This window comes from Uloborus diversus, chromosome 2 (genome assembly GCF_026930045.1).
Source record: "Uloborus diversus isolate 005 chromosome 2, Udiv.v.3.1, whole genome shotgun sequence".
Classification (NCBI taxonomy): Eukaryota; Metazoa; Arthropoda; class Arachnida; order Araneae; family Uloboridae; genus Uloborus; species Uloborus diversus.
The window spans coordinates 143,576,037-143,603,921 of record NC_072732.1 but is presented as its reverse complement, the minus strand read 5'-3'; the positions used below and the strand labels follow the sequence as shown (position 1 = coordinate 143,603,921).

Genomic DNA, 27,885 nt, shown 5'->3' with positions numbered 1-27,885 from the left:
GGGGTGTTTTCCTTTATTCTATTGTCTCTGGGGTAAAGAGAAACATAATTCCAGTCTCTAACAAACAGTCTTAAAATCAAATTTTTCATTCTTAGTTATTTTCAGAAAGTGTAGTAGTGGACACAATGCACAATTTTTTCCGGCAATTAGTCCGAAAGAAAGAGAACATTGAAATTATGTTTCCCTTCACCTGGACTAACCTTATTTCTAAATGTAAGTACACACAAATGAAAGCAAGTTGAATAACGTGGAAGTTTTAATTTAGCTGACTACAGTTAAAAGCCATATAGTTAAATGTAAACGTAGCACTAAAATGTATAATAAAAGTAACACTCAATTACAGAGGTTTAAATTAAGAGCAACTTGATATCCTCAGTTAAAAATTCTAAATGATAGAAATGAATCAAATTTACCATAATAAACATATCAAATGACAGATCATTTGGAGATGATATTCACGAGTAAAATTTGTTTAATTAATGTATAAAACAATGTAAAAAACAGTACTAGGATGAAATGCTTAGTTAAGTCGAGTTTGAGGTGAAGTGGAGGAAATATAACTAAATGTCGACTGACGATTGAGTTTTTCTATGAAGTATCTAACCTACTCTTCAGGCTGCTTCAAGAATCTTAAGGATAAGTCAAACAGAAGAGGTACAGTATTTGTCTCCAAATGCAATCCAAAGTTTGCGGATAATTCCAATTTGCAACACGAGGTAGCTGCAATTTTGAAGTTTAAACAAAGAAGCCAGTTGTGCTCAATATATTTACGCGAGTATATGGCCATTTTAAAGTCATTATGTGTCATTCTGAAATACACTTAATGATCAGCTGAATCCGATTCATAAACATCAGGATTTTAACTATCTATGTATTGATGTAAGAGTTTATTCGTGCTAAATTTTTACGTTACATTAAATAAAAAAATCAATTTATTGTAGAGTATATTCATTTTTTTTTCTTTAATAAACAAAATCCTTCAGTTTTTTTTTTTTTTTTTTTTTTTTTTTTTTTTTTTTTTTTTTTTACAGTTCTAAGACTTTGTTGAAGTACATAGCTTTAAAATGTTAGAGAGAATGTTACTGTTCGCGAAGATATTTATTTTTATTTTGTATTAAAAAATACTTAAGAGCTCTAAGAAAATAATAAATTTACGAAAATTTATTACAGTTTCTGAAGAAAATGGTAAGCTAAAATAAGTAATATAAATGTATTGAATAATGATGTAATCATTGTCTTCAAAATGAACTTTGAAAAACTGCAAATATCAAAACGACTGAACTTTAAAGTCAATAATGTGCAGATATTTAAGTATTTTTGGAGAAAAAAACACAAAGGTGAAACTGAGGGGGATAATTTGCTACCTACAGCGAAGAAAAGGTGCGTTATGATCTTCGAGTCTTAAAATGAACTTTACTGTAAAACAACGCCATCTACAGGCTTGCAATTGAAGCCTGCAGTCGAGCGGGAGCAGCAAGCAGTTCGACGTGGTTGCATTCGTGTTCCCGGACAGTCCGGCGTTCAATGCACGCTTCTCGGTGTTTCCGTGATTCCTGGCGAAAATAGAACGGCGTGATCGCGTGGCTCCTTCTTCAAATAATACTCCGGTGGGAAAGAATCACAAGTAAGGCATTTAGTTATTCTTCTCCATTTCTGTGTTTTGAGAAGAAAACTTGTTGTTATTTTTTAAATCTCCTAAAAACTGTCAACTTTTGTACAAATTTAAATGATGCAATTATGCTTTAAATGAGTGCTCAGTAGTTAGAAATGCGATGAGAAAATTTTCAAATTGTGTTATAATAAGCTCTTCTCTTATGTTTCGCTGGAAGAAAATCTATCTTACAGTGTTGGCCCGATGACCATTCAATAGCAACTCAATTTGTAATCAAAATGCGATAATTTATTCAATTGAATATAAAATTTCTTATTTCTAGCTTGTTACAAGAATTTTTGGTAGGCGATAAAACAAAATACTGGCTTAGTTTCAGAATAAATTCTGATTAGAGCATAAAAAAAAAATCCTCTGAAAAGAAGTATTACTACGATAAAAAAAAAATAAAAAAGAAATTAATAACTGAGATTGAATGAATTATGATGTCACAAAAAGAAAAAAAAATAACCGCTACTATTTTTTTTTCTCTTTTTTGCGCAAGAAAATGGATAACTGTCTCAGTCTTTTTAACATCTGAAGTTATCAGAAAGCTTTTTTTTTTTTAAATAAAACAGTAGATTTTTTCCAACTCTTTTCTCTTCTTTTTTGTCACAATGTTGCGTAATTCCACGGGTGTCAGGATACCATTTCTAATTAAAAAAAAAAGTCGTGACCATAGTAAGACTGTGTTCACTAAAGCACAATATTATTTTATCTCTTTTAATCCCATTGTAAACGATTTAAACATAACAAAATACCAAAAAGGGATTTGTCTATAAGCTTTTTCTAAAAACTTCAGTGCATATTTTCAGATATGGGAAGGAATGTTTTTTTTTTCCTCGAAAACAAAACGCCGTATTTCGTCACTGAATTATTAACATTGACGAACATAGGTGTTAATGCATGTTTTTATGACCAGATTTTCAATGTAGCCTGTTATATTATTTATTTATATTATGATCAAATATGCATCTCGAAGCTCATGGTTATGATTGTTTTTCGAAGAAAAAAAAAAAAAACCCGCCGTCATTGTAGTCTCCTGAGTATTAGGTATTACTGTAGTCACCATTGTTGTTACTTGACTTTTCACTTTTTTTATCAAAAATGGCATCCAGAAATCAATGGAATGAACCTATTTAAAAATTCTGGAATATTAAAAAAAAGGTAGTTATATTATAATAACATTTAACAAATCAATAGTATACTAATTTGTTTCCATTCCATTTAAATACTTTTAATTTTTCTCTGTGGAAAAAATATCAGCGGCCAAAAATGGATTGAAAATTACTTTAAACATCATTGTATTTATTTTTTATAATTTTTACATATTAAAATAATTTGTGTTATTTCAACAGCGTGAAGACCTATTTCTAGTTGTGTGCAATGACAAAGATAACTTTTTAAAATGTGGCGTAAATTATACTTACACCATTTTTACTCTCAGACTCAGTATGTAATTTTAACTACTATCACACTGAGTATAAAATGCTTACTACTTTTTGGAAAAAGTTAAGTTGAGAAGATTGCAACTTTCCTTTCTTAAAAAAGCTATAAAGACAGCTGAATATAACTTTAAATATAAATCGTATTTTTCAAAGATAACGTTCTGGGTAATAAATAGTAACATAACGCTTTTATTTCTGAAAAGAACTACGCCTGTATTATATGGTTGCGTTATTGCACGAAAGTATTTTTTTCATCTTAAAACCATCCCATTTTTTTAAACAAACTTAACCGAAAATTGAGGTGTTGTTAGTTATATGCAGAATAATTTATTTTATGGATAAATATTTTGCAGCTACGAGTATAAATAGGTTTTTTTCACTCCATGAAATATCAGAAATAGAACTGGTAAAGTTAGTACTTTAAAAGTACTTAGAAAACGAAAAGAGGCAGCATAAGGTTGTAAAATGTTTAAGGTTATTGAGATTTTGTTTTGTATTTATTTATTTTTGATACCAATAGACTTATAAATAGTGTTATTGAAAACTTTTCACGAAATAAAATAGAATATACATGTATAATTCTTTTATTTAAGAAAATGTAAAAAAGTAAATGTACATGCAAAGTATATTTTTAAGGATTTTAATTTTTAAATATTTTGCAACTATCATTAAACAAGTCGTTTCTCTTACAAATCAAATGTTTTATCGTCAAAATAAAGGATTTATCCCTAAAGTCGTTGCGTTACTAAAACTGTAGAAATAGAAAGGACATAAAGATATTTACTTAAAACATAACAAAGGAAGAGAAATTTTTACTCTTCATCATTTATTTTGAAGTAATACATTAATGTGCTTCAAATTAATAATTTTTTTTACACATGAGGTTGAATTTAAGTTTTTAAAACGTATAATGGTGTCTTTGTTGAAGCTGCTTTTATTTTGGCGTAAGAAAACTGAAATTTCATTATTTAACGAAAACACTGAAGCGCTTTCAAGTGACTTCACGAATTAAGACTCTTCTCCATAATCGTGCATAAATTTTATTTTGACTCTATTTCCAGTCTCTCTAACAAAAATTGTGCTGTACATGCAAACTAAGGAATCATGTATTGAACCCTTTAAAGAGCATGAGCTTTGTGGTGGATCATGACATTTTATATATACGAGTATAACTATTAAAATGTGACCTAAATAACATGTATGCCCAGTTTTTGAAAATTGATGATATATATGTGTGTTTATCTGGTTCAAAAGACATGCAAAAGTACAACTTTTTTCTGAACGTTCATTAACATCTTATTCAAACTAGAAATATTTGGTTTAAAAAATGACATCATAATGATATTACCTACATTTAAACTTTCATTAGAAAGTAACCTTTAATGAAAAGAAATTTGACAGTCTGAACGCAGTTGCATTTCATCTATTTACTTCATCCAGTCTACTTTTGATAACACTGTGCGACAAATAAATGTTCTTAAAATCCTTCCGAAATAATTCCAGCTGATTTTTTGTAAGTTGACCCCATGAATCCAAATATGACCACCGTTTTCCCCTAACAAATGCCACTTTTTCGAAAAGTTACCCCCAATGTTTTTTAGTTTTTGATAGTTTCATAGCCATTATTTTTATTTGGAGGGGAAGGTAGCGTTATATTACCCATTAATTATCTCTCTCTTGAGGGGCTAGATAGGTGTAAAGTTTAAAAGCACGAACATTTAGGCCAAGTTGGGAGACTCATGGGGGTATTCCCCCCTAAAATATTTAAAAAATCATCAAGACCTATCTTTTTTTAGGAGTTTGTTTTAAATTTTTTTTCACTTATTTTTCAGCATACAATCTGAGTATAGGACTTACTCCTATGAGCCCCATGTTCGAAAATTTTTCACAGTTTTAAAAAGTTAAAAAATAATAATAATAAATTTTGGAAGCTTCGCGTTTTGCAGAGTCAGAGTCACATCGTAGATCTTCAGTAAATGACTTTCCTGCATTACCCAACTAACATTCCCTGATATAATAATGATTTTAAAAAACCAACTTAGCATTCTTATACTATTGCATTAATGTATATCTATATTTTTGGGGGTAAACTGCTCTCATTGTTTTCCACTATATCAAAGAGTAATAAACAATGGAGTCGGTGCATCTCCAGAAATATAAATAAATACATTAATGTTAATTTATAAGCATGCCAAAGTTCATTCTTAGCCATAATTATGTCTGGGAATGCAAGAAGAATAATATGGGAAGTTTCTTCACTAATGATCTGCGATTCTGACTCTGCAAAATGCGATGTTTCCAATATGTTTTTCCCAAAATGTTTACATCGTGAATATTTTTTGGGCACGGGGCTCATGGGAGTGAGTCCTATCTTCCGATTTTATGCCGAAACATAAGTGTAAGTATTGCAAAGCAAACTCCTAGAAAAAAAAGGTTCGGTTTTAGTGATTTTTTAAATATTTTAGGGGTGAATACCCCCATGAGTCTACCGACTTGGTCTAAATGTTCATGTTTTTTAACTTTGCACCTCTCCAGCCCCGCAGAGAAGAGATAATGGGCAATGTAACGCTACATTTTCCTAAATAGTCATTTCATGTCAAGTGACCCAGGGGTCTCCACTCGACCATCTCCGATTTAAATGAAATTTTATAGAGGAGTAGAGATGCCTTTAAAATTAATCAGTGCAAATTTTCAGCTTCCTAGATCCAAATCTTGAGGATGTAGGATCTCCGAAAAATGTAATCCAAGATGGCGGATCAGCTTTTTGTGCCAAATTGCCAAGTTTACACCAATTTTACAGGAAATTTTATACTGGAAGCCTGAAATTTTAGGCGACTAACCATTAGTATATTCAAGTATTTTTGTGACTTTGAGCTTGTTAGACTCGCATGCGCGCGAACTTACGAAAAATCGCGATGGGAAAATTTTTTCCTGGATTTTAGGCTGTCATAAAATCTGAACAAAAATAATTCAAAAGCTCGTACTGTGTGACTTCACTGTAAAAATGCTTGTTTTTAACGGGTTACAGTTACAGAGCTTAAATATGTTTCTTCTAGAAGATATTGTGATTCAAAGTGGTTATCAATACCGTTCAAGTGAAAAATAGTCTACTTTCAAAGCGCTATAGCTCAAGTTTGTCACCTTGCATCTTCTTTTCGTTTACACCATTAGAAAGAACACATTTTTTCTTTCAAAATAAATTTTTTTTTTTTTATGGTGTTCTTTCGAATAAGGATAAAAAAACGAGCTTGAAATTATGTCAGTCGTAACGAATTGCCATGTTCAATCTCAGGTTACGGGACATTTTAAAACACTGGAAGCCTGAAATTTTAGGAGCTTAAAGTACTTTTGGTTGTCAACACGTTCTAATATTTTTGTGAGTTTGAGTTCATTAACTTTTGTGTAGCACGTATGCAAAGTCTTAACAAAACACAGCGGAGAAACTGGTTTTTAGAATGTCATAAATTCTGAGCAAAAATGGTTCAAATGCTCGAACTTTGTAATTCTATTGTCGATATGCATATTTTTAATGGGTTATAGTTGCAGAGCGTAAATATTGATTTTCTAAGAGACATTGGCATCCAAAGTGGCTATTAAAAAAAGTTCACATGGATAATAGCCTGTTTTTAATGTCCTGTAGCTCAAGTTTGTCACTTTGCATCTTCCTTTCGTTGGTACCATGAGAAAGAACATATTTTTTCCTATAAAAATAGGTTTTCTTTTCGTTGGTGTTCTTTCAGATAAGAGGGAAAAAATGAGCCTGATATACTATTTGTCGTTAGCGAGAAAATCTCGTTCTTAAATAAATAAAGATTGGTGAATGCCGTGACAGACTTATAGGAATTTTTCAAATGCTATAAAGAGAAATAGTTTTTTATTAATCATTTAAAAAGATATTTTGCAAACAAAATATGATTAAAAAAAGAAAATTATCTTGCTCTTTCTAGTGTATCAGTTCGCCTCCTGAACAAAATACTTTTATGATTCTAACATATTTCATTTACAAAAGAACTTTTTAAATGATTAATAAAAAACTATTTCTGACTTATAACAGTTGCAAAATCCCTATAAGACGGTTGTCACGGCATTCACCATTCTTTATTTATTTAAGAACGGAGTAGCTTAGCTGCAGTGGAGGCAGCTAAGCTGCCTCCACTGCTAAGCTGCCTCCAATTTTATGGAGTAAGGTTACACAATTGTTTTTGAAGTTGGTTTTAAGGGTCAACTTAAAATTGCAATATTAACTATTTATGAAACAGTCTTAAAACACATCAAAGACATGCCTTACCTCAAAAAAATTTTAATTATCTAAAAAAATAAATAAGTGAATAAATAAATAAAATAAACTTTATAACTTTTGTGAAAAGTGCATTTTGCTAGAGAGAAAATAGGTGTAAAAGTTTTCTAAGAAACTGGAATAGGTTTGTCGCATTTCTTCTTTTTTTTTTTTTTTTTTTTTTTTTTTTGCGGTATATCCAGAGCTACTTAGAGAAGAGGTTCCCTAATTATTTGATCTGGTTATCTCCAAAGTTCTAATTTTTAACACTTACATCCCTTTGCGTCTCAGTGCTTCATATCAAAGCATGTGTATCATTTCTACAGGGTATTCCCTGGACAAAGGACTCCCTGATTTCAAAATTAAATACCTCGAAAATAAAGGACGATATTGGAATAAAATAAACGGTATGTTTATTGTGAAACCCATAAAAACCATGTAGAGAAATGCGGAAATTAGTAACAAACATTGCCAAAAGGTGGCGCTGCACGCTGTAATTGCAATAGAAGCCCTCATAAATAGTGCTGTGAAGGAGTTGAGCTTTTCAGCAGAACTGTAACGCCACTAAGCCTCAGAGGTACTTACACTTACGCTAGAAAAAGAAATTATCGTGCAAACCCTTCAGACCCATTTAAGGGGATTTCTATTGCAATTACAGCGTGCAGCGCCACCTGCAGGCACTTTTGTTACTAATTTCCAAGTTTCTGTACATTATTTTTATGGTTTTCACAATAAACATGCCGTTTATTTTATTCCCAAATTGTCCTTTGTTTTCAAGATATTTAATTTTGAAATCAGGGAGTCCTTCGCTGGACATCATGTAAATATTGTTATTGTTAATGCCGTTGCATTAACAATATTGCCAAGTAGCTTTACCGGCAAATAAATAAATGATTAAACAAGCGAAAACACTCGTGTTTCAATCTTTACAATGTTTTTACGCTTTTAATCATCTTTTAAGAAATATTTTTCCTCACATCGGTATTTTTGAAACTTGCAATCAGAACAAAAATGTCATTACCCGATTATTTCTAAAAATCTTTCACGGCAATTGTTCTGTTTCATGACAAGATACTGCTCTAGCCCTTCCCTTCATGTTAACGGTTCCGCTCAGGATGAGTGATCGTCTGGCCCACCCCTTTGAGATCGTTTGGTCGATGTAATTGACACCCTACACTTGTTTAAGAGCATTCATCTTCCGAAGTGGTAATAAAAGGAAAAAAGATGTTCGCCTTTATCTATTTTGTCCAAAAGTTTTCAGCGAGATGAATTGGCAGTTGTTATTACTTTCCTTTTCTTTTATGATTTATAAATAAAAAATTGCATGCTTCCAAATAGATTAATGTTAGTTACTGCTAGCCCAAAGTAATATATCATTTTGGCGTGTTTAAATTGATAGTGTCTAGGTCACAGTTCTGTAAGTATTTTCAAGCCATAATATCTTTCGGGAAGGTAAGCTTTGCAGTTGAAACAAATAAAGTAATGCTTGTTTTTCTTCTAAAAATGCATTTTTTTCCTGTTTGGGTTACCAATTGCGGGTTGACTTTAAAAAAAGTGTTAAAGCTTTTGCAGGGATTGCCAATCATTTCTTAATTTTTAATTAGTATATGTTCCGCTTATGTTTGGCAATTAATAAAAAATTAATTATTTAGCTGGTTTCAGTAAGACATATGTTACATTACGTCTCCTATCGCAAGAATGTATGCAAAATTATTTTGATTAATTGCTCTTTGTTTTAAAATATATGCTCTTGTTGTTGCATACTTAATTTTATAATTTCAATTTTGTTCCTATTAAAATGTATGAGAGTGGTTAAAAATTTGTTGTAAGATATTAGTATATTTTCTGCGAAAAAGTGATCTTAATTTTCTTTTTCTTTTCCATTAGGGGTGTGTGTGGAAAAGTTTACTTGAGGTTAATGTATTCGCATTTTAAAAAGCACAAAAATATGATGGCTAGCTGTTCCATTAATATTTGTCTTGTAAATGTTAGGACAAGTCTCAGATTGCTGTTCAGTTTATTCTGGGGAAAAGACTATACCTTTAGTTAGGTTTATTCAGTTTTGTACTTTGCACTGATTAGAAGTTTGTAAAGCTCTTTTTGGTTTGCTGCAACCTTAAATTTTCAGTTTCAGTTCGTGTTTTGTGACGAAATAATGTTGACAAATTGCTGTTACGTTCCCAGCGGAATTCATTCTGTCCCCACTGGTTCATACTCTTCCAATTCAACAAAAGTCGAGGTAAAAAACTGCAAGCATTGAAGCTGCATGTTATATCCTTAAGCCAGGGTTAAACTAGAAGTCCAATCCCATACCGACTGCTCGTAATCTATCCAGAGATGGTGATTGCGTCCTTGCTATGGACTTATTAGTGTGGAATGTTTTGCTTTTATTTTACGAGTTGAGCAGCACCACTGCTTTTAAACTCTCGCTGGTGTGTTAAATTATTTTTAGTCATCAGTTTGAAGGTAATCTCAGCTTCAATGAGTAGAAATCTTATTTCAGATCAGCTATTGAATGTTCCAGACTTATGAGTACAAAAAAAAGGATGACATAACAGGTTCTGAATGTCATAACCAGGCTTTTGGTTTGCGCTTGTATGAAGCATTTGAAATTGTCAATGGAGTTAAAGAAGGAGTACCGAATGTACCGAAATTTACAATCAGGCACCAAAGTTTATAAAAAGCAAACTTTTTCATGACTCTGAACCGTAGGATTGTGAACTGGAGCTATGTGGATGGTTAAACTTTTAAAAGACTTTATAAGTGTTTAACGCGTTAACTGATATACCCTAAAATATCCAATTTCAAATTCGGTCGGTCAATTTGTCTGTCTCTACTCCCAATAAGAGCTTTTGAAGGTGTAGATCGAGTCCTTTGTTAGAAATATCCCACTCAGTTCAATGCATTGTTATATTTCATTTTTTGACTTGAAAAGTGTTTTTTATAATTAACATTTGAATAGCTCAAAAAATACAGCATAAGTGCTGACAACACACATATTTGGAGCATATAATTTTTTTCTAAGCATTTTTGTTCTTTTTAAGAGGTAAGAGCAAAAATACAAAAGATATTTTGGAGGGAAATAAATGTCCTAATAAACTTTTGATACCATGTATTAAACATAGGCTTCTTTGTAAAGTGCTGTTTGGAATTAGTTTTCATTTTATTTCACTACTATTACATACTTATTCAAACCGGCAAATTTGTTTTGAGAAACTTTTTGTTATAATTGTTTTGTAAAGTATTTTTATCCCATTTTCATCTACCTATACATTGAAAAGCAAATTAGAAAATATACAAAAAAGGATGGACAGCTTGTTATCGACTTGTTTAATTAAAAAATAATTTAAATCAAGAGAATAAGGTGAAATAATATGTGCTTTTGCTGAACAAATAGGTTGCGTGTATGAGTAATGTGTAGCAAAAATTATGGCGAGTATGGATTGTTATACAATGGTAGAACATTTCTAATTAGGAAAATGCTACTTTTTAAAAGTTACAAATTTATTATGTTGCCAATTTACATCTATTTCGTCCTAAAAATAAAAATTTTGCAGAAAAATTATAAAGAAAATAAAAACAATTATGTATTGAAATCTTGATAAAAATTTAGATTCCTAATGCAATTACTTTACTTTAATTTTAATTTAGAACTTTCTCTTCCTTTTAAATTTGAACGTATATAATTAAATTCATCATTTAACAGCTTTGAAAAAACTTACTGAATTAATGAAATGAAAAAGGGGAGGGGTACAATACTTTTAATGTACGACACATAAAAGTATCCTTATTAAACAGTAATAAACCGTTGTGTAATTGCTCTTCTAAGATGTGCAAAGAAAAATTACTACTGAGAAATAAATCAACAAGAGCAAAAGCAGTAAACATGTGTTTTTGCCATTTATAAAAGAGCAAACATTTCCCCTGAATCATTCATCTCAGCTATTCATCTTATTTAAACCTGATGTCGACAGTTTTCTAGAAGTATTTCTTTTTTGTTCTTGGAGTCCTCTTTTCCTTATTTCAAAAGAAGAAAAATACACTTCAACAAGAAAAGAAAGTAAAGTAGACGAGTTTTTGTTTCCTTTTAATCAGATTGTTTTGGAGAATTTTATATTATTTTTACCAGTAGTGTAAATTTATGCGAGCGTAACATTTATACATAAAGCAAAGTGATGTAATAGATTTTAAAAATGAGTTAAAATACTGTGCTAGAATTAAAAGTCCCAGATGTCTGCGAAATTTAACTTTATAATGTTATTTCTTAACTTTTAATTTTTAAATTTTGAAATGCAGCCAATAAATATTTTAGAAAAGAAACATTTAGCTGACAATTCAACACGAGGGGAAAAATTCTCAATTATTATGACGCTCACTATTTTTAAGACATATTTAACACACCTTCTGTGCCCTTAAATCAAACCAAAAAAAAAAATATATATATATATATACATTTCCTATTCCTGTATTAAGTTTCTTGCTATTTTCCCAGCCTATTAACCTCTGAAATCTCTTTAAATAATTTAAAATACGTTTTTCAATGACGTTAATAAATTCAAAATACTTGTATCTCTTTTTTAAACAAATCTTTTATTAAATAATATAAAGTGATGTAAATATAAATTTTCTAATGCTGTCTTTGAAAAGAATTTACAACAAGAAATATTAAAAACAATTTATATTTTAAATACGCTGAATACTAACTTTCTTAGCAGGGGAACATGGTGCAAAATTGTGGCCATCACGAAACTTTCTTCTTATAGCTTTCTTATGAATTCTGATCCATCCCCATGCTTGACGAGAAAGCAATATTCCCAGCAAAAATAAAATTACGCACATAAAACTTGACGACCGTCCAATTTTCCGAATTATCGCAATTCTTAAAGCAAACAGCGAAAATTGAAAGTTATTTTGAAAGCCTTGCATAAATTAATTACAAATATTTTATTTTTTAACAAACATAAGATGGCAACAGTTAAACATTTGAAATCAGTGAGATGGTATTTCCAAAAATCATTTCCCTACAATTAAAATCACACGAAATACGCAGACAACAGTTTATTACGATTTATCTTTCATATTGTTGCATTAATAAAACTATTTTTATATCTATAAAAAAAAAATCAGACCTCCTTGGAGCGATTGGTGCCGAAATTGAACCAACGCCTGTTTACAAATAGGTTCACATTCATTCCAAATTTCGTCCAGAACGAAGCATTACTTCATGAGATATAGCACTCGCAATGAAAACAGAGAACGTTCGAGTGTACCACCCCCCTTTAATAGCTATTGACGTGGAAATAAAATCATTTCTTGTAACTTCTATAGGCTACTTGTAGATACATTTTTGTTTGATTCCGTTTATTATTTCTTGAGATATAGCAATCACAATTGAAAACAAAAAAAAACGTACTATAACTCAACCCCCGTTTGAGCTATTTACATCAAAATTGAATCACCACTTGTACAGTTTAGGAGCAACATATGGATCAAATTTTGTCTGATTCCGCCTGTTACTTTTTGGGGAATAGCAAGCACGCATAACTCAAGAAACGTCCCATTGCTCCACCCCCCTTGGGGAATTCGTGCCAAAAATTAATGGGCACAAGTTCACATAGGGGCACATTTGTATATCAAATTTCGTCCGATTTCATGCGGTAGTTTTTGTGCAGTAGAGCGGCCACAAAAAACCGGTCACACACACACATTTTCCAAAAAAGTCGAAATGGAGTCAGCACACCTCAAAACGTTCGAATCGGCCAGAATTTGAAATTCGAAAATTTACACGAGTCCAATACTTTCTTCTATATATTAGATATAGAAGAAAGTAAAAATCGATACTCATATTGTAATCTTTTGCTGTAAGTAAAAAATTATTTCTGTTACTATAAAATGATCAAGTTCTTGTTAGTAACATTTTAAATATTAATTGTAACATCCTAATATTCAATGTAGTATTAATTTGGTTAATAGTAAGCTTATCCGTGTTTTAAATAAATTGTACAGTTAGTAAAGTACATACAGGGCAAAGTGAAATAGTTTGTTTCATTTACTCACTCAATCATTTAATTTAAATCACTCATGTTTTCATTTATTAATTCATTTACATTCCTTCACTTAGTAATTCACTTATTTATTCATTCATACACTTATTTTCTTATTCATTCATTCTTTTACTAGCTAATTTATTTTTCTTCATACATTAATTGATTTATTCATTTAATTATTCTTTTATTGTTTCATTATCTTTTCATTTACTCATTCAACCTTTTTTTTTTTTACAGATTCTTTTGATCAAAAATATGTTTTATAATGGAATAGAAAATATTTCATTACAAAAATATATATGTATATATTTTTTCACTTTGCCCTACGAAAAAAAGTGAAAATTTTCCACTATTTCCAAAACCTATAGTCCAAAATTTACTGCCAAAAATAAAAAATACTGTTTCAACGCAAGTTTTATTATAAACACAATGTTCTTTCCTAAGGTACTGTAATTTTCAAAACGAATTTCCGCTTTGTTCATTTTGAAAAAGCTCAGTCATCTTAGCCATTTCACTTTGTTCTACACATTCCCCTACTTTTGTTGTCATCCAAAACGACCATCCTCAGGGCGTGAGCAGCGTGTTGTACATACTATGGTAGTGAGAGAGGGAAGCTAACAAATCCTCTTAAAATGTATAAATCCTCTTAGAAAAGGGATAGTCCACTAAGGATGCCACCCTTTGGGGTGAAGGGGTTTGTGAATTTGTACTAATTTGACAATCGGAAAAAAGGGGTAAAAGGAAATGTGACGGTTGAAGTAAGATTTCAACCATCAATTTTAATAACTACCTTTAGGTAACGTAGTAGGACATGTGTCGAGGGGGGGGGGGTGAGATGAAGAAAAATGTACTTAGTAAAAACGGAGAGGGAGCAGTAAATAAAATTGAGCAAAGCGTGATTTCATTAAAAAACACCCTTTAAAATGGTAACGAAATCAACTTTCTTACCGCAAATTAAAATAACTTCACATATATAGAGAAATCTTTTGATTCAATTCTAAATTTAAATAAAATTAAAAAAAATAGTTTTAGTTTTTCCATCAAGAAACTATTCATAACAAATGAAATTTTAAGACGTCTCAAAACTGGTTAGTTTTAATACTAACAAATATACGATGCATTAAACATGTCTCAGATAAAAGTTGAAATCCCAATTTCACCACCCATTGCTTTAAAACTTGCAAAAGTATCCATTGTAAAACTTAAATCATACTTGAGTTTACCACTTTTTACTCAAAAATTCATTTAATAGTGTAACGAATTAAAAATAAGTCTTTTAAACTCATGACGAATCAATTTCGTCAGAAAAAAAAAGAGCGAAAGTGATAAAAAGTTTGATGAAAAACAATTCAAGAAGTGGAACTAAGTTCGCTGAAAAAGAAGTGATTAAGAGAGACGATTCAGAAAATTGCGGCTAATGCAGTTCTCATCCATTGTCTTCTTTATTGCGATTTGTAGCGAATACTAATGCTGGGGTGAGTAATGAAAATGAGAAGATTACTTGTCTATTCACACACACTAAATGAACTCGCAGAGGCGTTTTGTGCTTTTACCGCTAAGCACTCTAATATTGACTTCAAGGGTTGTCACACGAGGAAGAAAGTTGGCGAAAAAACGGTTATTGTTACCGTAAAAAAAGAAGAGTAATTTAATGTACCATTGCAAATCTTTACCTGGGAGGAAAAATGCACAAAATCATTTTTTTTTTTCAAAATCGAAATTTAAACACTGCCTCTTACTCAAATGTTTATACTCTTAAGAGGATAAAAAAGATTTTGATTTTGAAAAAAAAAAAATACTGACTCAAAAATGACTATCCAGTAATGAAATTTATTTTAAACGAGCTGATGTGTGTATCACATGACTTCCTTTTACACCAATATAATGATAATAGCGCCTTGGAGTAAGTAAGGAAACACTAAATATTTTCACCCCTAGTTTCTTGCGAACCGAAGCAAAAAAACGTTTTACACAGATTTATTTCCCCATTATTGGGAATTTTAATGTGATTCAGTGGTTAACTCTTTAAATATCACCAACACATTGGCAGAATTAAAACCATACTTAAAAATTAAAAGAAAAAAAAATGAAATCACGAAATTTTTCATCAAGTTGGCGACAAGACTTGGCGGCCAAAAGCTTGGCGATATATCGCCCAGTGTTTGACAAATTATAACACCACTTGAGTTAGTATTGAAATTAAAAATGATTTCCCCCAAAAAAGGTGTAAAAGACCCCCTTAGAAATATCCGAATGCAACCAAAAGGGAAGGTGCACAACTAGACCCCACTTGGAGTCTACGTACCAAATTTCACTTGTCTTGGACATACCGTTTTTGAGTTATGCGAGATACATACGCACATACATATGTACATACAGACGTCACGAGAAAACTCATTGTAATTAACACGGGGATCCTCAAAATAGATATTTCGCGTGTTTGTACGTTCCTAGGCATATTTCCACGTGTGGTCGGGTAGAAAAAAAAAACTCAATATTCATTCGGGGGTATATCAAGCAAAATGGAAATTAAGGCCGATTTTTTAGTGAAATTTTTTCGCGAATACAGTACTTTCTTTTTTGTAAAAGGAAGTAAAAATATCCAATTAACTATTTTTAGTTACCTTTTTTCCCTTAAAGTTTAGTGCATGGAGGGAATTGATTTATTGAGACTTCAATTTAACTCGCAATGAACAATTCACTTAGTTTATTTTTGGAAACTTATCAATATCAATCTCGTGGTGGTAAATTTCAGCCGCCGAAAATTGTATTCAGTGTTTGAGATATCCATTTTTTTACATCTTGTACATTTTTCAATTATTTTAATGTTACTTAAATCTGCTAATTCAATTTTTTAACAGTTTATTTATAGTACAATAGCTCAATAATGAAAGAAAAACCTTAAAATTACATCATGGCTTTTTTTTTGACTTGTTGTCTTTTTTCCCGGGTACAGAAACAATGGGCAATTGCAGTGCTTGGTGTTAATTACATATTTAATTTTTTATGTCCGAACTGGCAACTAGGGGACATTTATTAATTACGTAAAAAGGTCCAAAGGGGAAGGGGGTGGTGGAAAAATCTCTACATACCCTTACTTTGGGGGGAGGGGTGTGAAACCTATTCTTACGTAATATTTTCCAAGCCGATATTTTGTATCAAAAATCGCGCTGTCAAGTGGTTTGGCACGGATCATTTCATTTGCGTCTGGAAGGCAAAAAACCTATTAGGACTAGCTGTTTTTAATTTGTTTTACAAAGAATGAATAGGTTCTAAAATATAATAAAAGAATTATACTATGAATGGCATGTTTTATTTTTAATTAGTACCGTAAAACGGGGGAACATTGCTCCTCTAGGGATAATATTGCTCCAAAACGTGTAAAATTTTTTTTACTGATTTTCAAGTTTTTCTGTGACGAAGTGGTTGACAATGCAGAATATCTTTCAACTAGGTAGAAGATAAAAGTAAACAGGCGAGCGAGTTGACAGTTCGAGTAAAAATACTTTGTCATTTTTTTCAGCAATGTTATCCCTTGAGGAGCAATGTTCCCCCGTTTTACGGTATCGCATCACATACAACGAAATGTCGAGAAAACATTCAGTCTAGATTTCAACTTTTTAGAAATTATTTCTGTACAAAAAAAAAAAGGTTTAACTTAATAATAGTGAATTTAATAACGATTCCAGTAATATAAGAATCGTTATTTTATTATTTTGAAAAAAAAAAATGTTATCTTACATAAGAATAGGGGGAGGGGTTTAAAAAACTTTACGTACCCTTACATGAGGGAAGGGGGTAAAAATTGCCAAAATCATCATACGTAATTAATGAATGAATGGCCCCTAACCAACAGTTTGACTAAAATGTTTTCATTTACATTTCTTGAAAGAAGTGTATTCATTGAATAAATATTTTAAACTTTCTTAAAGCACATACATGATAGGAAACATGTTATAAAAATCATATTTGAAGTTCCGGACACTCCGCTCAATCGATATAAAATTTAGAAACTTTATTCATGTTTCTATTCTTCTAATATGTATTCTTTTTTAATATCACTGTTCTAGTACTAAAGTGAAAAACTTAGTTTATTATTAATAAAAGAAATAGCGGTCACCACCGGCCACAAGGTGAGTAAGTTGAAAAAAAAAGCCAATAAAAATAATATGTGGCCGGCTGATCGGTGCTTCTAAAAAAATTAATTATCTTAAACTGTACGAAAGGCATTAAGTAATCGATAAAGTTTCTACCGAAACCAAGAACCTTTATAAACTAAGATATTGAAAATATATTGAAAACAGCTAGCTATGTATTTAGGATTGTTATTTTAGCAAATGAAAACAGCTTATCGTTTATCGCTTTAAATTAAAAAATAAATAAAATAAAAAGCCACTATTTAAAAAAAAAAAAAGTGGCTAAACCACTTGCCAGTGGCGGCTGAGAACATTTTCTAGCTTTGCCTTATAACCATTACATATGCTCAAATGCAGTTAAAAAGAAGTAAACTTTACTGTCAAATAGTAAGCCAGATGGTGATAAAAAATTTAAAAAACTTAGTAACATTTCTCAAAAAGTCAATAAAATTAAAGCTAAGATGACGTCATCCAGAATTCAAAAACCAATATGAAGCTGTGAAAAGCAAAGAAATGTAACTGGATGGTTTAAACTTTTGAAAAGTTTAAGGAACACGAAAAAATTCACGAGTGAATTTTTATTACAATTGATTATAATCAGAAATATTGCCAGAATAAAATTAAAAAAAATCCTGGTCAGTTTGTTACACCTAACTTTATTTCATTATCTTCTTTTATTTAATGATACTCGACTTAAGCACGTTGTTAACGCTTCTGAGCTTGTAAAAAGAATGCAAACCGTTAAAAGTTGACTACACAGTTGCTTTATCTTCAATTTTTATTGGTAAAAGTTTATTATGTCTTAGATAACATCTAATCACCAGAAATACATTATTGTGAACTGTTTAAAGCCAATAGAGCTAAACATTTTCATAAATCAACTGTATGCAAACATATATTGCCACATAAAAAACTCTTAAATGCTTCTTTGAAGAAATGGTCACTAAAACTTTATATTGGCCATAACTAATCTTATCTTGAAACCAAGAAATACATCAGGCTAAAAATACCTTTTATCAGAAAAACTCCCCTCTTAATATAATACCCTTCCTGCAATGAAATACCGGCATGCCATCCAGAGGGCACTATCGCCCATTTGGCGACGCCAATAAAATTCCAGTCCGACTTAATTAATAAGTGAAAGACACCATAAGCCTTAAAGTCAATATTACCTGTAGCAATAAAATAAAAAAAGGCTCGTAACTGTGACCTTATCGGGAAAGATATATATAAAAACGGTGTTTGTCCTTCTCGCGTTAGGCCTGCAGGTGGAGATTGGAAAGTTATGTGTCTCAAGACGGAGGATTTACAGCTGTCGTTTACGTTATCGCGTTGAACCAGAGACTTTCTTACTTCCGTTCGGATTCTACAACAGAAATCGGTTTGCATAAGAAGCAAATAAGTTTTTCCCCCTTTCTGTAAAATATAGCAATCGAAAGTGAAAATTAATGGCTGTATTTGGTGAAGATTTTATTTTCTTGTTTTCACTTGGCTTTCTTGAAAAAGTTCTAAAAGTAAAGAGTTTAGGAAAATACTTAAATAAAGCTGAAAACTAATACAAATAATAATAGTAATATAAATTTGAAAAATCATCTGAGATTAGTAGATAAAGTTGAAATTGTTGAGAATGATGCCAATATTAAATGAAGTTTTTATTTTCTGGTTGCTCTCCTTTTCTCGTTTGGAGGCATCCCTGGCAAGCACTGTAAGCAAAATGCAAAAACATTTCAAAAAAAGTTTAAAATATGATAAACAGGTAATTAAATGCATAAAAATACTCTTAAAAAGCGGGAAATATAAAGGTGGAATTAATATTACTATTGCTGTAGACATTATCTTTTTGTTTTTCTTTTATTTCTTTGAAAATTATTTAATACTTTGCTGTCCCGAATCGGATAGTTTGAGCAGCGAAAAAACTGTGCTTTGGAGACCGACCTGGGAATGAAACCTTGAGCGCGTTTTCATTTTCAAAAATTCATAACATCATTCAAAATTATAGTACTTGTCACGTGTCAGTAAAAACGCATTAAATGATGTATGTAGATATTTTTTTAAAAAATGTGAAAAAATTTATGGTTTTGCATCTCTGCTTTTTGGGGAATCGAAATGAAAAAAAAATGACCCAGTGAATAAACACCTACCCTAATGGAAAACAACGCATTTTCTTGCCGTTTTGTATCTGGAAACGAATAGTAAGGACTTACTACTGCCAATTCATCAAACAAAAATTATTTAAAGGGTTTTTTTTTCAAAATGCATGTTCAGTCACTGCGTAGTGTTCATTCACTGGTCGAGCTATCGTATTTCGCAATAAAAAAATGATGAAAATAATGGCAATGATAACTAAAAATATTAGTTCAGTTTATTTTTGTAATAACCGAACTTCAAAGGTTCTTTACTTTTTACATTGACATTAACCTTTATCATACAAGCAAATGTTTAACTAAACAAAGGGCATTTGGATAAAATTTGCATTTTTGTTATCAAACGCTTTTCGAACACATATTAACGTTCATATATTATTTCAGTATGTTGTATAAAACAGAATATCGTCCCCTCAGAGCAACAGTAGAGTATCACACTCTTGTTTTTCGGCTTAGCTCTGTTTCTATGACTTTGAAGAGTTTTTTATACGTTATCGGGCAGACGTTCATACCCTGAATTTTCATTTACCTGTTTTTAATGCTTGTCACCATCGCTTTAGTTTTTTTTTCATATCGTCACCTCAGGATAACAGTAGGAAAATTATTTTTATTATCTGAGGTTTACATGTCTTACTGTTGATCTGTGATGACGATATGAGCTTTTGATTAAGTCAATAAGACAAAAATTAACAGTAAAAAATTCTTGCACTTGCTTCGCTATAATAAAAGGAATACATTTAATTTAATGAACGAAAGCAAATTTATTTATCAGACTTTATAGTCTGTTACTCTATTTTCTTGGACAAAGGAGGGGTTTCCTTACAACTAAAAAACACGTACATGAAAGCTTAAATACAAATACCTGCACACCCACGTACGTTTCCCACAATAGTACGTGCTACGCGAAAGTTATTTATTTAAAACAAGTATTCAGTTCATAAGCCTTATTTCAAAGGTCGCTTAATACAGCGCATTTGACTTTGATTTTGAACTTGATGCTAGAAATTTTTTTATCTTCACAGGAATAGTTTTAAACTGTCTGAAAACGTTAAGTCAATGTGTGTTTTTACAATTTCGAAATTTGAAAAAAGTGGCAACTTTTTCTTATCTGATTCCTCAGGTAAGAAAGTCCAGGTTTCGTACAAAAATTGATTTTAGATAAGTTTGTAGAAAATCAATTGCATGACGAAATGTCTTGTATATACATTAGTCTTTTCTCTTCGTTATTTTATGAAAGAGTCACGGAATATTTTTAGGTGTTCTTTTCGTAGATTTTCAAGCACTGATATATTTACTTTTTGTCGTCAGCGGAAAAAAGTTTTCATTATGAATACACAGTTTGAGAAACATCTAATGTAGCCATTTTTCAACTTCAAAAGCAGACATTTGTTTTTTTGCATGCAATAATTCTGAAAACTGAAGCGAACATTCGTTGCAAAATTACGAAACAAAAAATCAGTGCATGATTTTTAAGGCATACAAATGATTTGAAAAACATAATCTTCATTAAATTGGTGAGAAGTTTGAAGTTTTACGTTTTAATGCATTTCAGAACGGGATTCTGCAATTATGCTTAATTGCAGTCATTCGTGTAACAAAAACATATTTACGGATAATGTGATAGGGAACCAAGTCCGTTAATACTACTACATGGGCAAATCAATATATTGCAGCTTTTACGTTATTCCACTGATTAACGTATGAGTAATTTTTGCAGTTTTAATATTCGTAATATTTATTTAAAATCTTATTTTTCGTGCATTAAAAAACATTATTTATGCTTATAAAGAATGAGTTCAAGCTGTTTATGTGAATTAATATTATTGTAACCTTTGAAAACATGTTTTTAATTAACATTTTTTGATAAAAGTAAATAGGCTACAATGTTCAAATAGAAGTTGCATATTGAAGCAGATTTGTAGTGATTAAAAAAAAATAAATGCATCAAATTTGATTTTACAAAATGTAACATTAAAATTATCTGCTTTTTAAATGACCTGACATCTATTCAATTCAGTAAACTAATCATAACGTTTCATTCTCTATGAAACTTCTATCATAGAAAAATGCTAATTTTTACTGTTTTTTTTAGACAAATTGAAAAAATACCAAAATTAACTGAAATTAACTACTGTGATTTCAGGAGTATGATAAACACACATTTTAGACCTAATAACATTTAACCTTTTAAGGACCAAAATCTGGCATATATGTTCCCTAAGTTTAAGTTTACTTCAAAATTCTGTGTCTCAAAGCCAGACTAATGTAAGAAACATAACTTTTCCGGAGAGCGTAAAAACGTCAGTCTGGTATATGCAAAAATGGGGACTTGCGCTTTTATAACACTAGTAAAAAATGTTAAATATTTTTTAAATAGAATTATGTTGATAAGATTCCACTTATTATGCAGTAAAAACCTGAAAATCACCATTTTTGGACAACGTTCCACTGGTTCTGAAGTACAGAGTTAACAAATACAAAAAAACAAAGGTCAACATTTTTTTTTCTTTTTTTTTTTCTCTTTTTTTCTTTTTTTGGCGCATGGAATTTTGAATATGATTTCCACGATATTAAAAATTTTGACTCGAAATAGGACAACAGTTTTTTTCTGTCAATTCTACTTGATGAGATTCTGAGATCATGACTTAGTTCATAATACAGAATTTCCAGCAGATTGTATAAAGCCATATTTATTAACATAATATGCTGTTTACATTTTACATACACAGTCAGGTTCTTGTTCATTAAAAAAATAATAATAAGGACATACATCCCTAAGAAGTATGCTCAACATAAAGCACTAAAAACCTGCATTATGTTAAGTAAACTATTAGATATTGGTCATAATACTGAATTTCCAGCAGATTGTATGAAGTCATATTTGTAAATAAAAGCTGTTGTTTTGGCTGGTGAGAAAAACCTAGAAGAAAACAGCTATATTCGAAATAATAGTAACTGATGTTAGCTTAGCTGAGTCATTAGAATCACGTGGCAAAGTTAAGTTTAAGGGCAGGAGTTGAACAGGAACCTTTTATGCCAAACTTCAAATAATACTTTCCAGTAAATGGAATATTTACTTTTGAATCTTTAGTTTAACTTCACTAAACAAATTGTTGGCTGGATTTGCAAGAAATAATTTAAATGCTGTGTATATTGAGTATTTTTGTTAAATAAAAGTAAAAGAAAAAAAAAAACATTTCCAGCACATTTTTTTAAAGGCAAAAATTCTCTCAGCCTGGCATTTCATCCCTAGTAGCAGAAAGTAGTTACATTTTGGTCTTTCAAATTACATTTCACTTACATATGTTCTCAAAATTCCAAAAAACTTTATGCATCAAACCTACAATAAAATTCCTTAAAATCCTTTTTTGACTCTTTGAGGCACGGTTTGTTTGGAGTCACCAGTTTTTTTTCTGTCGATTGTTGAAATCATTGAGACAGTTGTCTGAAGGAGGAAAAGTCTCCACCGTCCCTAAAGGAGTTAAGATAACGCTGAAGAATGGGATATCGTAATAAATAATAAAATTTAAAAATACAATAAAATCACACAGAAAGAGAAAGAAATAATAAGATCGGGGGAGGGGGTATTGGTCAATCCATGGTAAAATAAATAAAAGCGTATATATCTACACTTTAAAAAAAGCTAAGGAGACAAGTCATTCATTTCCTGAGGTTAAGCTGACACAATAGTTTTGGATGGCAAAGCCAACATCTGGTGATTGTTAAACTCGCGATAAATTAGCTCCATAAAAGTTGTATCACGTCACCCAGAGGCAAACATCAGAGCCGTTAAAGGCGCACTAACATAGTTTCAAACTTTTAACGGCGCTCTATACAATTACTTTAATGCATATCGGGGGAATTTCATCACGGAGTTTCTTGTTAGATCGATTGAGAAAATGGGGGTTCGATATAGAACTGTTGTATGTCAAAGAATTGTTTGAAGTGAAAACGACACAACACTGGAAGACAATGAAATTTGGGCTCGAGATAAAAGAATTTCAGCCGATGAATTTCGTTGAAATGGATGCTTGATTTAAATGAGATATATTCTTTACTTAGCTTAATTCGACGCAAACAGTACCGTATTATCTGGGAACCAGAAGACTTGGGTCTCAAAGTATTATAGTTAGAACTTTGCTCTGAACATTAAGTTGTTTTTCCTTTTAGGAGACTACTTCTGGTTTTTCTCATACTTAAAGCCCACATGAAAGTATCCAAATCGTAGCTGTATCTTTAAAATGCAGAGAAACTTATCGAAACAAGAAGGCTAAAAAATCGACGCAGAGGAACTATATTGCCGTTTTTTTATGTCATGCTGCTTACTTTCTTTGCTGCCTGCTTACTAGTGCAGATACATGCTCATCTGTCTGCTAGAAGGTCTGAGTTGTAAGAAGGAGGTATTACGACCTTGTTATAATAAATCCTGTCGAACGAGAGATAGAGCCTAGTCCTTGCTCTGCTACACCTAAAATCAGTTATAATTAATCTTAAATGCTCTTAAAAAAGAACCACCAAACCTTTCTACATTATAAGAAGGGAAAATATACTATTTAACAAAAATGCAAAGGTGCAAGTGGGCTCAAGTAAAATTTTCTGAAGACAGTGTGAAATTTTCGGAAGCACGACCCAGCCGTGAATACTCTTCAAATATGCATACAAAATCATTGAAATCATTGGGGAAAAAACATTTAAAAAGTTTTTTTTAAATTCTTTTTTAATATTATATTTCAGTTTTGGAACGTTACTGCTTATGAACGATATAACACAAGGTTTATTGTAAAAAATCCGAATCTGTTTGTTTAGAAAACCCACATTATAAGTAAGAATTACAATGCATTCATCGATGGAAGATGGCTCAGCTTAAATGAAGAAACACGTTGTTAGATTCCAGCATATTTTTTTTTTTTTTGAATCAGCACTTTAGAATAATTTGAGGTAATGATACACAAGTAATTTATGAGGAAATAATATTAGATTTTAAGGAACTGTACTTTGCTTTTACTGATTTTAAAATTCCTATGATGTCACTAATTGTTAGTTAGAAGAAGCTTTTTGAATTTACATACCAGAATCAATTTATTAATTATAAATCTGAAAAAAAAACCACACCAGTGTAAACTATAGCTTAAAGCTGACTCTGTGGAGGATTTACCCTGTCGCAACTGTCGCCTCCCCCTCCCCCACTGTTTGCGTCACAACTGCCTGTAAGTGGACACGGCATAGGGTCCCCCGAAGTGGAATTCAAAAAGGCTCATGCAAAATATTTTACTTCATTATCTCACGTTCTTGTCTTCGTTCTTATCTTCCGCTCATGCATTAATGTTTCTTACGTTCATGTCTTAGGGCCCCTCAAAAGTGCATTCCAAACCGGTAAATCTACCAAAGTTGACTGAAATTTCTGACAATCATGGAGAGCACGGTGCAAACTTTCACGATAGTTTAGTTTTAGTTTGGTTGCGTGTACAACTTTTTTTAAATTCATAACTTTTATTTTTTGTACACATCTCTTCGTTGTTTTGCAGAAGATTTTGAATTTCAATATTACCGTTTCATATGCATGCATAATGTGTGCGTCAGTAGCTATGTTATTGATTCCCAACGTCGAAGCGTCCCAGGGACATAGCCGGTTAATCCGAAGGGTACCGCATCCAGGAACCTGGTTCGAATACAGGTTGAGGCATGGATGTTATTGATCGACAGAGCACTTCGTCTCATCCTCTCACAGTGGTTCTATACCATTTAGATCTGTAGGTTTCCAGAAATCGCGAGGGAACATCATGTTCAGGCGATTTAGCAAAACATAAGCACACTACAGTCGGTAAAGTTACAATTAAACTACCACTGCAACTTAATATTTTGTTAAACAAAAGTTAGTTTAATTTATAAAAAATAAAATTTAGCAATGAGATTCCATCTGTTTTGGAGCAAAAAATGCGGTAGCAGGATTTGAAAATATTCCAAATAAAATTTCTATATGGTTATTTTGCGCATATTTTTTTAAAAATCTTCCTAATTGACAACTATCTTGCTCTTTTTTGTGTCTTATTATCTTTCTTGTACATACGTGACGACATTAGATAAACTGATTACATTTATTTGTACCTAATCAAATGATATTTATTTTCTCACATAGTTTCTATATCTTGTTCTTAAATAATTTAGTTACTCTGCGGTTTAACAGACGATATTTTCGACTGAGAAATCGACATGTGACTGTTATTAGTCTTGTGAAAGATGAGGTTCATAAAGATAGCTTCCCACAGCTTCAGCAAATAACGGCAGTCGTTAAAAGGACACCAACAGAATTTCGAACTTTTAATGCCTCTTCAAGCAATTACATTAATGCCTACTGGAAAAGTTTTGTTAAGAGGAGTCGTTACGTTAATGCATATAATGTTAAGTGAAATTCCTTTTGTGTGCTGAATCAGAAGTACACATTTTCGACTTGATAAAACCCATACTCTTTTGCATCTGTCAATGATTTTCAGTCATTGAATTTCGAGCTTTAATCAATTTTCTTGATTATTCAAAACCAGCTTTAACTATTTTCATATACAGAGTTAGCATAAAAGAATATCCTGGTTTTAAACATTTATACTTTATAAACTATTACACTTACCATTATAAATAACACATCAAAATAAATATAAACTGTGAAATTTTTTTTAACGTATGTAACTACTGCACTAACGCAGCCAGAAATTCCTTCTGGAGAGGTTTTTTTGGTCACAACTGTCCTTACATATGTATTAACTACTGTATTAGGATTGGCAACAATATTAAAGCCAAGACCTCTGGAAGGTGTTTTTACTCCCATACCCCTCCCCCCTTTCTGCGCCTCTGACGTTCCGCAACGCGGATTGGCCGAGTAAGTGATGATAATTTACCCTTTAAGCATTAGCCAGTCAGATCCCTAAACCTAACCCCGTGTGATTTTTTTATGAGGTTTTCTCAAAGACTGTGTTGATACACCACCATTGCCTTCAAAATTGCAAGAACTGAAAGATCTCATACGTGTTGCATTACGAAAAATTAACAGGGAAACACTCCAAAATGTATGTTAGAGATGAGTGTCGTGTTACAAAAGGTGCATACATCGAGCATTTGTGAGTGAAAAAAAACTCTCATAGTTGACATTTATTTTTACTGCTAAGTGCAGTAAGTGCAGTAGTTTATGACATACAAATTTTTAAAACCGGAATATTCTTTTATTCTAATCCTGTATTTTGATACTACAACTCGTCACTATCTTTGTCTAAACTGTCTTAATTTAAAAATATGTTTCAGGCTTCTTTCGACTGCTTTTAAAATTTGCTGTCACAAAACTTTCTTTTAGAAGTAAAAAAACATTTTCCTGAATTGAACTATTTGCTCAAAACCCGCTGCCGTCAAAGGAAACTTTAAAAAATAATTTGTAATTCTTACCACAAAACAATGTCATTTGGTGAAATGGTTTGTTAATTACAACATTTTCGTTTAATTACCTAATAGAGTGGATTCTGACATTTTAAAAGTATTTTTTTTCTGATAGCGGATGCTTAAAAACATAGGATTTGCCCATTTGTTAAGGGTTTTGACTAAGTTTAGCATTTTTAAACTATTATTTTTATCGGTGCGTAGGTTCAATTTCATTTTTTACGTTTCTGGCACATGACATCACAAGTGATGGAATGCCATTCACTAATGCCATTAGTGCATAGTACAATATTTAATTCGCTTCTTTACTCATATATAGTGGAAAGGACATGGTTGATAGCAAGCGTAGCGCGCAATATTTAATTCGCTTCTGAATCATCATAACCTGGAAACGCGGTAGACAGCAAGAATAAACATTGAGCACGCCAGTGAATTGCACACCAAAGTACATTACTTGTGACGTGAAAAAGATCACGTTTAATTTGAAAAATATGACATTAAAAAAATAATTCTAAATTAAATGTTAAGAAAATGATAGTATTCTCTTGGTCCATATTATTATTATTAATTTTTGCTTATTCTATCACCTTCAGTAACTAAGAGTAGTACTTTTGACTGAAGGAAATAATCCAATTCTGGATCAAAATTTATCTGCACGTTTTACTTCATTCTCTAATCCAGCAAATATTTTTTGATTTTTTTTTTATATACCATATAATGTGTTCGTTTTACAAAAACGAGTTTAAGAAACTCAAAATTTTGACTCT

At 31.3% G+C, this 27,885-nt stretch overlaps 1 protein-coding gene across 1 annotated transcript in view; it reads left to right on the top strand.

Annotated features, from left to right (window-relative positions):
• Positions 1-1,498: 1,498 nt before the first annotated feature.
• Positions 1,499-27,885, top strand: part of LOC129217382 (delta-sarcoglycan-like) — a 91,501-nt gene continuing 65,114 nt past the window's right edge. The window contains exon 1 of the mRNA XM_054851674.1: positions 1,499-1,624. The gene's annotated coding sequence lies outside the window, so the exon portion shown is untranslated. The remainder of the gene's footprint in view (positions 1,625-27,885) is intronic.